The sequence below is a fragment of the Emydura macquarii genome, unplaced genomic scaffold (genome assembly GCF_026122565.2).
Source record: "Emydura macquarii macquarii isolate MOO-44397 ecotype Brisbane River unplaced genomic scaffold, CSIRO-AGI_Emac_v2 contig_2246, whole genome shotgun sequence".
NCBI classification, from domain to species: Eukaryota; Metazoa; Chordata; order Testudines; family Chelidae; genus Emydura; species Emydura macquarii.
Window position 1 is genome coordinate 3,741,886 of NW_027132383.1, and position 14,542 is coordinate 3,756,427.

Sequence of the window (14,542 nt, forward strand, 5' to 3'; positions counted from 1 at the left end):
AGTAAATAGTTACAATTTTGGATAGGTAGTCTTTAGCAATAAGTAAGTACGTTTCGACTCCATATGGAAGTTTCCTCTATGGCAGATCTGAAAACTAAGAAGCCAAGATTTAAACGCTGTTCTTCCTGCTCAGCAGTCTTTCCTGCATCCAGTGTGCATTCTCAGTGTTTTGCATGCCTCAAAAATAGATTTTTCCTTTGAGATGCTGTGTTTGCACCATATTTACACGAAGAGCAAGGACAGAAAGGCAAAACAGAACACTTTAAAAGGTGTTATCAGCAAAGATGACTGGATCCAAAAGAATGACTAATCTTGAGAAGATACATAACCAGTATCTGCCCCAATCACATCTGCAGAGAACATGAAGCAGAAACGTAAGATGTTGACCTATGAGGAAAAGTTTAAAAAAAAACAACAAAACCTGGGCATGTTTAGTGGAGAAAAGAAGACTGAGGGGGGATCTGTTACCAGTCTTCCAGTATGTTAGGGGATGTTATAAAGAGGACAGTGATCAATTGTTCTCCATGTTCACTGAAGATAGATAAGAAATAATGGGCTTCTTCTGCAGCAAGGGAGATTTACGTTAGATATTAGGAAAAACTATTAGGGTAGTTAAGTTCTGGAATAGGCTTCCAAGAGAGGTCGTGTAGTCCCCATCACTTGAAGCTTTTAAAAACAAGTTGGACAAACACCTGTCAGTGATGGTGTAGGTTTACTTGCTCCTGCCACAGTGCAGCGGTCTGAACTGATGACTTCTCGAGGTCCCTTCCAGCCCCACATTTCTATGATTCTGTCTTCCTCGGTTCTGGTGCCTACCTCGGATTCAGCATCCTCGTTGATTTTCACCTCTAAAAGGGTGAAAAAGGACTCTACGTTCATGGATCTGGAACCTAAAGAGAGAGAGATGTCATTGGAACCAGTTTCTATGAGCAGATCCAATCCATGAATGACAACCCCCTTGGATCCAAGAATTTCAGATCAGAATAGAGGCTAAGGACATCAGAGCTCTGTAAGCAGAGCTAAGAAGCATGTCGCTGAGGCTATTGTTACTATTAAAGTAGCAAAACTTTTAATGTTATCATTTAACAGTTCTTCATCTTTATACTTCATAATTCAGTATGTGTACATCAACTAATTTTTATTTGAACGTGGGGGAGTTATGGAAAACACAATGACCCTTTTATGTCAGCATTTCTTATCTTCTTTAAACATGGAGGGGCCTTTTACAAAGTCCAACATGATATTTGCGAACCATTACAAAAACGTTTTGTTAGGAATTTTCCCTGTGTTGCAGTTTGAAGGGTGTCTTAATTTTAGGGCCTTAATAAGCATAATTCTCCAACAGGATTTTTCATAGATTCATACCCATTCTCCCTAGTAATAGGCAGATATCCAAAGATCATTAGGAAGATTAATTCATTCTACACCCTCAAGCAAAGATGGGGAAAAATTGATCTATGAGGAAGGAAAGTTTTCTTTTCCTCTGCTTTAGGTTTAAGGGTAGTAAACTATCAAGCAGTCATGGTTTGCTACCAGTGTCATCTTGGGGAGAGATTAATACCCACCAAATTCCTTCCTGACAAGCAGAGGAAACTGGGTGAATGCAGTCATTATAGAAGGTGGTAAAATATGCCTTGTGGACAACCTTTGACTCCTCAGATTCTGTGGTGAGAACTGTTGCACCTACAGTTTCTATAAAAAGGTTTGCTATGCTTAAAACATCAGGACTCCTGCCAGAGACCAAAAATTGAAGATCTCCTTTTGAGGGAGAGAACTTTTTTAGTACCAAGACCAATGAGGTTCTGGAAAGAATGAAGGAGACTAGATATACTGCAAGGTTACCTAGGGAGGTGGTGGAATCTTCATCTTTAGAGGTTTTTAAGCTGCAGCTTAACAAAGCCCTGGCTGGGATGATTTAGCTGGGGTTTGTCCTGCTGTGAGCAGGGGGTTGGACTAGATACTTCCTGAGGTCCCTTCCAGCTCTAATATTCTATGATTCTATGGTCCCTGAGTTTTCATCAGCAACCAAAATGAAAACCAGGGATGTCACTCTTCAGATATCAAAGGCAACAGTACCCTTCATCTTCACACCTAACTCAGAGGAGGCAGTATTTTCTGCAGTATGCATCTCAACATTCTTGACAAAAAAGAAGAAATTTTAAACCAAGACTTAGAGGCAAACAATCTTTTGTAACATCTACAGGGTGGGGCCCTAGGTCCCAGATTTGACGAACTGCAACACAAAATTACCTCAAGATTATCATAGCATATTAGAGTTGGAAGGGATCTCAGGAGATATCTAGTTCAACCCCCTGCTCCAAAGCAGGACTAACTTCAGCTAAATCATCCCAGACAGGGCTTTGTTAAGCCACATCTTAAAAACCTCTAAGGATGGAGATTCCACCACCTCCCTAGGTAACACATTCCAGTGCTTCACCACCCTCCTAGTGAAAAACGTTTTCCTAATATCCAACCTAGACCTCCCACACTGCAACTTGAGACCATTGCTCCCTGTTCCGTCATCTCCTACCATTGATAACAGCCTAGCTCCATCCTCCCTGGAACCCCCTTTCAGGTAGTTAAAGGCTGCTATCAAATCCCCCCTCATTCTTTTATTCTGCAGACTAAGCAAGCCTAGTTCTCTCAGCCTCTCCTCATAAGTCTTGTGCTCCAGCCCCCTAGTCATTTTTGTTCTCTCCCATTCAGAGTCTGGTTGTCCCATTTCTCCTACTGTAGGACTTTTATAACTATAGACAAGTGGGAATTGGAGATAATCTACAGTGGGTATCCAATATCGTTCAAGATTCCTCACCCTCCCAGTTCTCCTTTCATCTTCATAGTCAGGGATCCTTTCATGAGAAACTGTTGAACAGAAGTTGTTGCAATTCTCAAAGTAGGAGTTATAGAGGACGTCCCAAGGGAATTCAGAGTTCTATTCAAGGTACTTCCAGATTCCCGAGATAGGATGGTGGTCTCTGACCAATACTAGATCAAAGGATGCTCAACACTTCCATTAACAAGTTTTGCTTCCATATACAAACTCTAGCCTTTGTTTTACCCTCACTCTTGTCAAACAATTGGTTTGCATTCTTCATCTTAAAGAACAATTAATTTCATATCACCATAACGCGTTCTCATCACAAATACCTTCAATCTAGCATAGGAATGGCCATACTGGGTCAGACCAATGGTCCATATAGCCCAGTATCCTGTCTTCTGATTCCAACAGTGGCCAACGCCAGGTGCTTCAGAGGGAATGAACAGAACAGGTAATCATCAAGTGATCCATCCCATCAGCCATTTCCAGCCTCTGGCAAACAGCAATCCCTGCCTATCCTGGCTAATAGCCATTGATGGACCTATCCTCCATGAACTTATCTAGTCTTTTTTGAACCCTGTTATAGTCTTGGCCTTCACAACATCCCTTGGCAAAGAGTTCCACAGGCTTACTGTGTGTTGTTTGAAGAAATACTTCCTTATGTTTGTTTTAAACCTGCTGCCTATTAATTTCATTTGGTGACCCCTAATTTTTGTGTCAAGATCTCTTTCTTGAGTGGTAACAGCTAATTTAGACCCCATCATTTTATATGTATACCTGGGATTATGTTTTCCAATGTGTACTAATTTGCATTTATCAACATTAAATTTCATCTGCCATTTTGTTGTCCAGTAACCCAGTTTTGTGAGATCCCTTTGTAACTCCTCATAGTCTGCTTTGGACTTAACTATCTTGAGTAGTTTTGTATCATCTGCAAATTTTGCCACCTCACTGTTTACCCCTTTTCCAGATCATTTATGAATATGTTGAACAGTTCTGGTCCCAGTACAGACCCCTGGGGGACACCACTATTTACCTCCATTCTGAAAACTCACCATTTATTCTTACCCTTTGTTTCCTATCTTTTAACGAGTTACTGATCCAGGAGAGGACCTTCCCTCTTAGTCATGGGATACTTTGCTTACTTTGCTTAAGAGCCTTGGGTGAGGGACCTTCTCAAAGGCTTTCTAAAAATCTAAGTACTGTATAACCACTGGATCACTCTTGTCCACATGCTTGTTAACCCCCTCAAAGAATTCTAGTAGATTGGTGAGACATGGTTTCACTTTACAAAAGCCATGTTGACTTTTCCCCAACACATCATATTTATCTATGTGTCTGATAATTCTGTTCTTTACTCTAGTTTCAACCAATTTGCCTGGTACTGAGGTTAGGCCGACTAGCCTGTAATTGCCAGTATTGCCTCTGGGGCCTTTTTAAAAAATTGGTGTCACATTAGCTATCCTCCAGTCATCTGGTACAGAAAATGATTTAAATTATAGGTTACACACCACAGTTAGTTGTACTGCCGTTTCACATTTGAGTTCCTTCAGAACTCTTGGGTGGATACCATCTGGTCCTGGTAACCTTATTACTGTTTAATTTATCAATTTGTTCCAAAACCTCCTCCAATGATATCTCAATCTAGGTCAGTTCCTCAGATTTGTCACCTAAAAAGAATGGCTCAGGTTTGGGAATCTCCCTCACATCCTCAGCCGTGTAGACCGATGCAAAGAATTCATTTAGTTTCTCTGCAATAGCCTTTCCTTCCTTGAGTGATCATAGACTCATAGACAGTAACGTAAGAGGGTCAATATGATCATCTAGTCTGACCTCCTGCACAATACAGGCCACAGAACCTCATCCACTCCTGTAATAAGCCTCTAACCTCTGACTGAATTATTAGAGTCCTCAAATCATGGTTTAAAGACTTTAAGGTACAGAGAATCCACAAGCAAGTGAGCCGTGCCACATGCTACAGAGTAATGCGAAAAACCCCCAGAGCCTTTGCCAATCTGCCCTGGGGAAAATTCCTTCCTGGCCCCAAATATGGTGATCAGTTAAACCCTGAGCATGTGGGCAAGACTCACCAGCCAGACACCCAAGAAAGAATTCTCTGTAATAACTCAGAACCCCTGCCATCTAACATCCCTTCACAGGCCATTGGCATATCTACCACCAGTAGTCAAAGATCAGTCAATTGCCAAACTAGGCTGTCCCATCATACCATCCCCTCCATAAATTTATCAAACTCAGTTTTGAAGCCAGCTAGGTTTTTTGCCCCCATTGCTCTCCTTGGAAGGCTATTCCAGAACTTCACTCCTCTGATGGTTAGAAACCTGTCTAATTTCAAGTCTAAGCTTCCTGATGGCCCGTTTATATCCATTAGTTCTTGTGTCCACATTGGCACTGAACTTAAATAATTCCTCTCCCTCCCTGGTATTTATCCCTCTGATGTATTTATAGAGCGCAATAATATCTCCCCTTAACCTTTTTGGTTAGGCTAAACAAGCCAAGCTCTTTGAGTCTCCTCTCATAAGGCAGATTTTCCATTCCACAGATCATCTTGGTAGCCCTTCTCTGCACCTGTTCTAGTTTGAATTAATGTTTCTTAAACATGGGGGAACAGAACTGCACACAGTATTCCAGATGAGGTCTCACCAGTGCCTTGTATAACAGTACTAACACCTCCCTCTCTCTACTGGAAATACCTCGTCTGATGTATCCAAGGACCACATTAGCTTTTTTCACGGCCACATCACGTTGACGGCTCATAGTCCTCCTGTGATCAACCAATACTCCCAAGTCCTCCTCCTCTGTCACTTCAAACTGATGTGTCCCCAGCTTATAGCAGAAATTCTTGTTATTAGTCCCTAAATGCATGACCTTGCACTTTCCACTATTAAATGTCATGCTATTTCTATTACTCCAGTTTAAAAGGTCATCCAGATCTTCCTGTATGATATTCTGATCCTTCTCTGTATTGGTAATACCTCCCAACTTTGTGTCATCTGCAAACTTTATTGGCACATTCCCACTTTTTGTGCCAAGATCAGTAATAAAAAGGTTAAATAAGATTGGTCCCAAAACCGATCCCTGAGAAACTCCACTAGTAACCTCTCTCCAGCCTGACAGTTCACCTTTCATTGTGACTTGTTGTAGTCTCCCCTTTAACCAGTGCTTTGTCCACCTTTCAATTTTCATATTAATCCCCATATTTTCCAATTTAACTAATAATTCCCCATGTGGAACTGTATCAAATGCCATACTGAAATCTAGGTAAATTAGATTCACTGCATTTTCTTTGTCTAAAAAATCTGTTATCTTCTCAAAAAAGGAGATCAGGTTGGCCTGGCACGATCTACCTTTTGTAAAGCCATGTTATATTTTATCCCAATTTCCGTTAACCTTGATGTCTTTAACTACTTTCTCTTTCAAAAATTTTTCCAAGACCTTACATACTACTGAGGTCAAACTAACAGGCCTGTAATTACCCAGATCGCTTTTTTTTCCCTTTCTGAAAAATAGAAACTATGTTAGCAATTCTCCAGTCATACAGTGCATCCCCCGACTTTATAGATTCATTAAAAATCCTTGTTAATGGGCTTGCAATTTCATGTGCTAGTTCCTTTAATATTCCTGGACGGAGATTATCTCTCCCTCCGTCCCCTCCCCTCCCCCCCCCCATTTAGTCCCATTAAGCAGTTCGCATTTGGCTTCTACCTTGGATGTGGTAATTTCTACCTCCGTATCCTCATTCCCATTAGTCACCCTACCACTATGCCCAAGATCTTCATTAGCTTAATTAAAAAGGGAGGCAAAGTATTTGTTTAGCTATTCGGCCATGCCTAGATTATCCTTAACCTCCACTCTATCCTCAGTGCTTAGTGGTCCCACTTCTTCTTTCTTTGTTTTCTTCCTGTTTATATAGCTATAGAATCTTTTACTATTGGTTTTAATTCCCTTTGCAAGGTCCAACTCTGCTTGGCTTTTGGCCTTTCTCACTTATCTCTACACGTTCTGACCTCCAAGAGGTAGCTTTCTTTGCTGATCCCTCCCATCTTCCACTCTTTGTAGGCTTTTAGTTTGAACTGAATTAGCTCATGGTCGCTTGGACCAAGGTTGTCCCCCTATAACCAGTTCTTCTATGAAGTCCTCACTACTCACCAATACCAAATCTAAAATGGCATCCCCTCTTGTTGGTTCAGTAACTATTTGGTGAAGAGATCCATCAACTATCACATCCAGGAAAATCTGGGCCCTATTATTACTACTAGCATTTGTCCTCCAGTCTATATCTGGGAAGTTAAAGTCTCTCATAATTACACAGTTCCCAGTAGTATATACTTCATTAAAAGCCTTAAAGAGATCTCTATCCATGTCCAAATCAGATCCCATTGGTCTGTAGCACACCCCAAGTACTATCCCAAGGGAAATGCTAGTAGTTTTCTTCCCCAGTGTGATTTTTACCCAGACAGACTCTGTCTTATCAATTTCCTTAACTTCTAATTTCTTTACAGTCTACCTCTTCATTGATATACAATGCTATTCCACCACCTTTGCGTTTGTATCTTTCTTTCCTAAACAGCATATACCCTTCAATTCTTGTATACCAGTCGTGACTACTATTCCACCATGTTTCTGTTATTCCTGTAATATCTGGTTTCACTTCCTCTACCAGTAGCTCTAGTTCCTCCACTTTTTTTTACTCAGGCTCCTCACATTGGTATACAAACATCTTAATTTTTGCTGTTTGGCTTCGCTCACGTTCCTTACCTGATTTGGCACAGTCATTCTACTGCCAATGTCACCTATTAAACTGGTATCTACACTACCCTTCTTCTTAATGTCCATTCTGCTCTCCACTGCTGTGTCCTTTCTTACTTCATTTTCTCTGTGTCAATGCTAAAATCAGGCATGGAGATTACCCGGGCAGCTCCCAACCATCTCCCCCAACTCCCTAGTTCAAAGCTTTCTTAATCAGTTGTGCCAGCCTCCATCCTAGAAGTGCATTTCCCTCTCTACTCAGGTGAAGTCCATCCCAAGAGAACAGGCCTCTCTTCATGAGTGCCTCCCAGTTACCATACATTCCAAAACCCTCCTCCTAGCACTACTGCCAGAGCCATCTGTTGATCATCAGAATCTTGTCACGGCTTTGTTTTCCTTCTCTAGGGACAGATAGAATCCCAATGAAGATCACCTGAGCCTCGATTTCCTGAAGAGTCTTCCCTAGCCTGGCATAGTCTCCTTTGATACGTTCCAGCGAGAATCTAGCTATATCATCTGTACTCCCATGAAGGACGATCAGTGGATTCTTTCTTGCTCCTGTTAGGATACTTTTCTACCTCAGGTCCACATCCCTCATCTTAGCACTTGGCAGACAGCACACCCTTCTGTTCTCCGGATCAGCGCTAGTTACAGGCCTGTCTGTTCTTCTCAGTAGGGAGTCCCCAATTACATAGACGTGCCTTTTCCTGGTGACAGTACAATTCTCCAGCCTAACCCTGTTCTTTCTGGCTGGAAGTTCTCTCGTCTACTATTCTCCTTTGCAATCCTCTGCAACTGTTCCTGTATCCTCCTGCGGCTCTTATTTGGTGGTATCTCCATTGGCTCATCCACCCTTTGTATAGGACTAGCTGCTTGTCTCTTCTTCCTGCCCTCCCACCTTCAGCAACCACCTGCTGTGCCCCTTCTTCATCTTCCAACTCTACAAACCTGTTTCTGAGCTCTATTTCTCCTTCACTAGCCCATCTTTTCCTCTGCTGGGGTCTCGCAGTCACATACTTCCATGAGCCACTTTCCTCACCCAGCATTCTCCCCTCAGAGTTCAGTGGTCCTGATTCCATCTGCAGGTCTGGGTTTTCATTCCTTTGCTCCATCATCTGCTTGAACCCACTTCTAAACTCAACCAGAGTTTCCACCTGCATCTCCAACCCTCGAATCTTCTTTTCCATCAGCTCTATGAGGCAGCACTTCATACAAATGAAGCTCTTTTGAGGTACCCTCTCTAGGATCATGTACATCCCGCAGCTTCCACATCCAGTCATCTTCATTCTCTTCCATTGCTTGAGTGACTACTGCTACCGCCTCTGTATCTGTCATAGCCTTTCCCCCTACTTCCTGTCAGTGAGAGACAAAAAAACAAAAAACCTGCACCAAAACAACCCCCAACGAGCACCCCAAGATTACCAGAACACCACACACTCCCTCCCCAAACTCCCATTTTCAGCTCTGTTTGCTGGCTCCAGTGCCGCTGCCTGATTGAGTGGCTGCCTTTATAGGCCCTCTAATTAGGGAAGCCTTGCCCCCTAATTAAGGTCAGCTGATCTCAGTATACCACCCAGTACCAGCTCCTGCAAACTGAAGAAAGAAAAAAACAAACACAAAACAAAACAAAACAAAACAATACTCCTTTAGCATCAATATTGTCCAGTGGCCGCATTGGTTGTTTAGCAGGCTTCCTGCTTCTGATATATTTAAAAATGTCTTTGCTGTTACTTTTTGAGTCTTTGGCTAGCTGCTCTTCAAATTCCTTTTTTCCCTTCCTAATTATATTTTTACACTTCATTTGGCAGAGTTTATGCTCCTTTCTATTTTCCTCAATAGGATTTAACGTCCACTTTTGAAATGATGCCTTTTTGCATCTGCTTCTTTTACTTTGCTGTTTAGCCATGGTGACACTTTTCTGGTTCTTTTACTATGTTTTTTAATTTGAGGTATACATTTAAATTGAGCCTCTATTATGGTGTCTTTAAAAAGTTTCCATGTAGCTTTCAGGGATTTCACTTTTGGCATTGTACCTTTTTAATTTCTGTTTAACTTCCTCGTTTTTGTGTAGTTCCCCTTTCTGAAATTAAATGCTACTGTGGTGGGCTGCTTTGGTGTTCTCTTGTCCCCCGCAGGGATGTTACATTTTATTATAGTATGGACATTATTACCAAGCGGTTCAGCTATATTCACCTTTTGGAGCAGATCATGTGCTCCACCTAGGATTAAATCAAGAATGCTCTCTCCTCTTGTGGGTTCCAGGACTAGCTGCTCCAAGAAACAGTCATTTAAGGTGTCAAGAAACTTTATCTCTGCATCCCATCCTTAGGTGACATGTACCCAGTCAATATAGGGTTAGTTGAAATGCCCCATTATTATTGAGTTTTTTATTTTTATAGCCTGTTCCTGAGTATTTCAAGTCACTATCACCATCCTACTCAGGTGGTCGGTACTATATCCCTACTGCTATATTCTTGTTATTCAAGCATGGAATTACTATCCATAGATATTCTATGGCACAGTTTGATTATTTTAAAATGGTTTTTCATTTGACTCTGCTTTCTTTCACATATAGTGCCACTCCCCCACCAATACAACCTACTCTGTCCTTCCAATATGTTTCTTACGCTGGTATTACCATGTCCCATTGATTATCCTCATTCCACCAAGTTTCTGTGGTGTCTATTATATCAATATCTTCATGTAATATGAGGCACTCAAGTTCACCCATCTTAGTATTTAGACTTTTAGCATCTGAATATAAGCACTAAAAAAATTATCACTTTTTAGCTGTTTGCCATTATGTGATGTTAGTGAATGGGACTCTTTTTCATTTGACTGTTTATCATCAAATCCTATCCATATTTTATCCTCTTCCATCCTCTCCTCCTTACTAGGATATAGAGAATCTTCATTAATACATCCTCCCCTAAGGGATGTCTCTGTCTGAAACACATGCTCCTCCACATCTGTTGGCTTTCCCCCAGCCCTTAGTTTGAAAACTGCTCTATGACCTTTTTAATTTTATGTGCCAGCAATCTGGTTTCATTTTGGTTTAGGTGGATCCCATCCTTCCTGCATAGGCTCCCCCTTTCCCAAAAGGTTCCCCAGTGTACCCCTCCTTCCTACACAATCATCTTATCCATGAATTGAGACCCTACTGTTCTGCCTGTCTAACTGGCCCTGTGCGTGAATCTGGAAGCATTTCAGAGAATGCTACCACTGAGGTCTTGGACTTCAATCTCTTACCTAACAGCCTAAATTTGGCCTCCAGGATCTCTCTCCTCCTCTTCCCTATGTCATTGGTACCTATATGTACCATGACCACCAGCTCCTCCTCAACATTACACATAAGTCTGTCTAGATGTCTCGAGAGATCTGCAACCTTTGCACCCAGCCGCCAAATCACCATGCGGTTCTCCTGGTCATCACAAACCCAGCTATCTGTTTCTAATGATCAAGTCCCCCATTACTATTGCCTGTCTGCCTAACAACTGGAGTTCCCTCCCCCAGAGAAGTATCCTAAGTTCAAGAGGATACCATGACATCATCTGGAAGGAGGGTCTTACTATGGGATCATTTCCCTGTGCTCCAGTTTGATGTTCTCCTTCCCTGAGACTTTTATCCTCCTGAACAGCACATAGGCTGTCATACTGGGGGTGGGACTATTCTACTGTGTCCCAAAAAATCTTATCTATGTACCTCTCTGTCTCCCTTAGCTCCTCCAGTTCAGCCACCCTGGTCTCCAAAGCCCATATAAAGTCTCTGAGACCTAGGAGCTCCTTGTACCGAATGCATACATACTCCATCCATCCATAGGGCAGGTAATCATACATGTTGCATTAAGTGCTATAAACTGGACAGCCCCCACTCTGTTACTGGCCTTCAGCCAGCCTTCTCTTTTTACTCCTGCAGCTCTTTCCTTTATTGTTTGTTTTTTTTATCGGGAATCGTTTATTGTCTTTAGTTTACAGATTGTTAATGAAGTGTATGTACTACAGTCTGCTGTTATGCGTCCCAGGAATGCATTAACTGTCTTGGCCACAGCATCACTCTGGAAACTCAGGTTCAGCTGATTATCCACCACAGCCCCCACATCTTTTTCAGAGTCACTGTTTCCCAGGATAGAATCCCCAATCCTGTAAATATGGCTTACATTCTTTATTCCTAAATGAATATGTTTACATTTAGCTGTATTAAAATGCCTGTTGTTTGCTTGAGCCCAGTTTACAAAGTGGTCCAGATTGCTCTCTATTAGTGATTTATCCTCCTTCATTATTATCCATTCCTGCAATTTTTGTACTAACTGCAAAATTTATCAGTGATCATTTTGTTTTCTTCCAGTTCATTGATGATGATGTTAAATAGCATTCACTAATTAGCAAATGGACTGCACTGGAAACACACATACTCAGTGACCATTCTCTGTTTACAGTTACATTATGAGACCTATCAGTTAACCAGTTTTTAATCCATTGTGCAACATTGATTTTATGTTGTTCTAGTTTTTAATCAAAATGGCATGCAGTACCAAGTCAAGCACCTTACAGAAGTCTATTTCATCAGCGCTGTTTTCTTTACAACAAAACTTGTAATCTCAAGGGGAAAAAAAAAGCATATCAAGTTAGTTTGACAGGAACTATTCTCCATAAACGCATGTTGATTTGCATTAATTACATTGCCCTCCTTTAATTCTTTATTAATCAAGTCCCATATTAGCCACTCCAATTTCTTGCTCAGGATCAATGTCCGACTGACAGTCCTATAATTACCCAGGTCATCCCATTTATCCTTTTAAAAAATTGGCATAACGTTAACTTCCTTCCAGTCTTTTGACTCTTCCCCAGTGCTCCAAGATTTATTGAAAATAAACATCAATGGTCCTGCAAGTTCCTCATCCATTTCTTTTAAAACTCTTGGATGCATGTTATTTGGAACTGCTGATTTAAATGTGTCTGATTTTAGTAATTTCTGTTTAACATTCTCCAGAGATACTAGTGGAATGGTGTTACCGTCACAATATGATAAAACTATATCATCTGTTTTCCTCTCAAATACAGAACAGAAATATTTATTGAACACTTCTACTTTTTCTGCATTATTATTGTTAATTTTACCATTTCCATCTAGTAATGGACCAGTACCTATTGTCAGGTTTCTTTTTTTCCTAATATGTTTACAAAACTCCTTCTTATTGTACTTAACTCTTCTGGCCATAGATTTATTCTTGTGTCCCCTTGCTACCCTTATCAGTTTTCTACAATTCTTCAACTGATGTCTCTATGGGTGCTCCACTTGTAGGTACCCATTGGACTGCACAGCACTATATATGCATCCTTGCACAGGTGGGGAGAGAAGTGCGCATGTGCAGTCCAATGAGCTCTGCTGGTGAAGATATCCAATCCCAGGTGCAGGCGCGCTGCCATACCTACAGGTGGAGCACCCATAACCTACAAGTGGATACTGACTCAAAGAACCTCAGTTACTGCACAGAGTGAATAACCTTTTCTTCCTAGCTCCTGATTTATATTTTACAGTACATGGACAGATATTACATTGGACAAGTGGGTACTCATTATAGTAAAGGAGAGAGACATCATCCAGCTCACCTCCTATCCTTTCCCCAAGCTGCCTTCTCTGTCCCTTTTCAGGGGCTGTTTTACTTCACAAAATGCAGTTTCTTTTGTAATTGGGAGTGATAGAGGATATTCCTTACAAACAGAAGAATTACCAAAAAGAAAGGTGGTCTTTGACCCATTCTGGACCTAAGAAATCTGAAAAGATTTATCAAGAATATCAAGTTCAGGATGGTCCATCTTGCATCTACTATCCCTTCCTCAGAGATTGGTGATATGTATTCTGCCCTTGATTTGCAGGATGCTTACTTCTGTGGCCAGGATGTATCTTTGATTGATGACAGGCAACAGGCACTTCCAATAGACAGTGCTGCCCTTCAGTCCATCTTCGGCCCAAAGGGTGTTCACCAACTGTGTGACTGTGGAAGCAGCCCATCTGAGCTGCTTAGGTGTTCATATATTTCCCTACCTGGATGATTGGCTAGATCAGGGAATGTTGACGATTCCCATCCAAAACAGCAAGCTTGTTATTAGACATCTGTTCTTCAGTCTAGATCTGAATTGAATATAGAGAATGTAGAGAAATTGACAGAACCTTTCCAGCCATACAACCCATCGTTTCCTAATGGAACCTCAACCTTGTTCTATCCGTAATAACAAAACTGCCTTTGAAGCACTGGAATCATGCTCTGTCGCTCCTTTCCTTGAAAGTCTGCCTTCCTTGTTGCTATCACTTTGGAGAGAAAAGTGCACTTGGGGCGATGATGGTGAACGCTCCTTTCAGAATTTAAAGATAAAGTGTCCTTACTCCTGTATCCCAAATTTCTGCTAAAGGTCATCTCCCAGTTTCATGTTAATCAATCCATTTACTTACCTGCTTTCTTCCCAAAGTCACACACCTCTGAAGAGGAACGGGCGACTCCACTCCCTCGATCTCCACCAGGCCTTGACCATCTACCTACAGAGGACAAGATCAATCAGGAAATCTGCCAGACTGTTTGTTGCAATAACTGAGAGTTAAGGGACAGGCGATCTTCACACATTGAACCTCCAAGTGGATTTTGGGGTGCATTATACTCTATCAATTATCTGGCCTTCCACTACACTCTGGGGTGCTGGCCCATTCCATGAGAGCCCAGACTTCGATCATGGCTTCCCTTCCTGATGTACCACTCCAGGATATATGTAGAGCAGCAGCCACATGGAGTTCAGTACATACCTTTGCCACGCATTATGCCTTAGTGCAGGACTCGGTGGTGGATGCCTCCTTCGGTGCAGCTGTCCTCCATTCATCCCTTCTATCTTCATCCTCGCACCCTCCTCTGACTTAGGTACTTCTTGTTAGTCACCCTAAGTGGAAATAATAGGGACCATCAATTGA

At 41.6% G+C, this 14,542-nt stretch overlaps 1 protein-coding gene across 23 annotated transcripts in view; it reads left to right on the top strand.

Moving 5' to 3' along the window:
- The window catches only part of SCRIB (scribble planar cell polarity protein), a 216,294-nt gene that overhangs the window by 161,861 nt on the left and 39,891 nt on the right, over nucleotides 1-14,542 (top strand). The gene's annotated exons all lie outside the window — the stretch shown is intronic.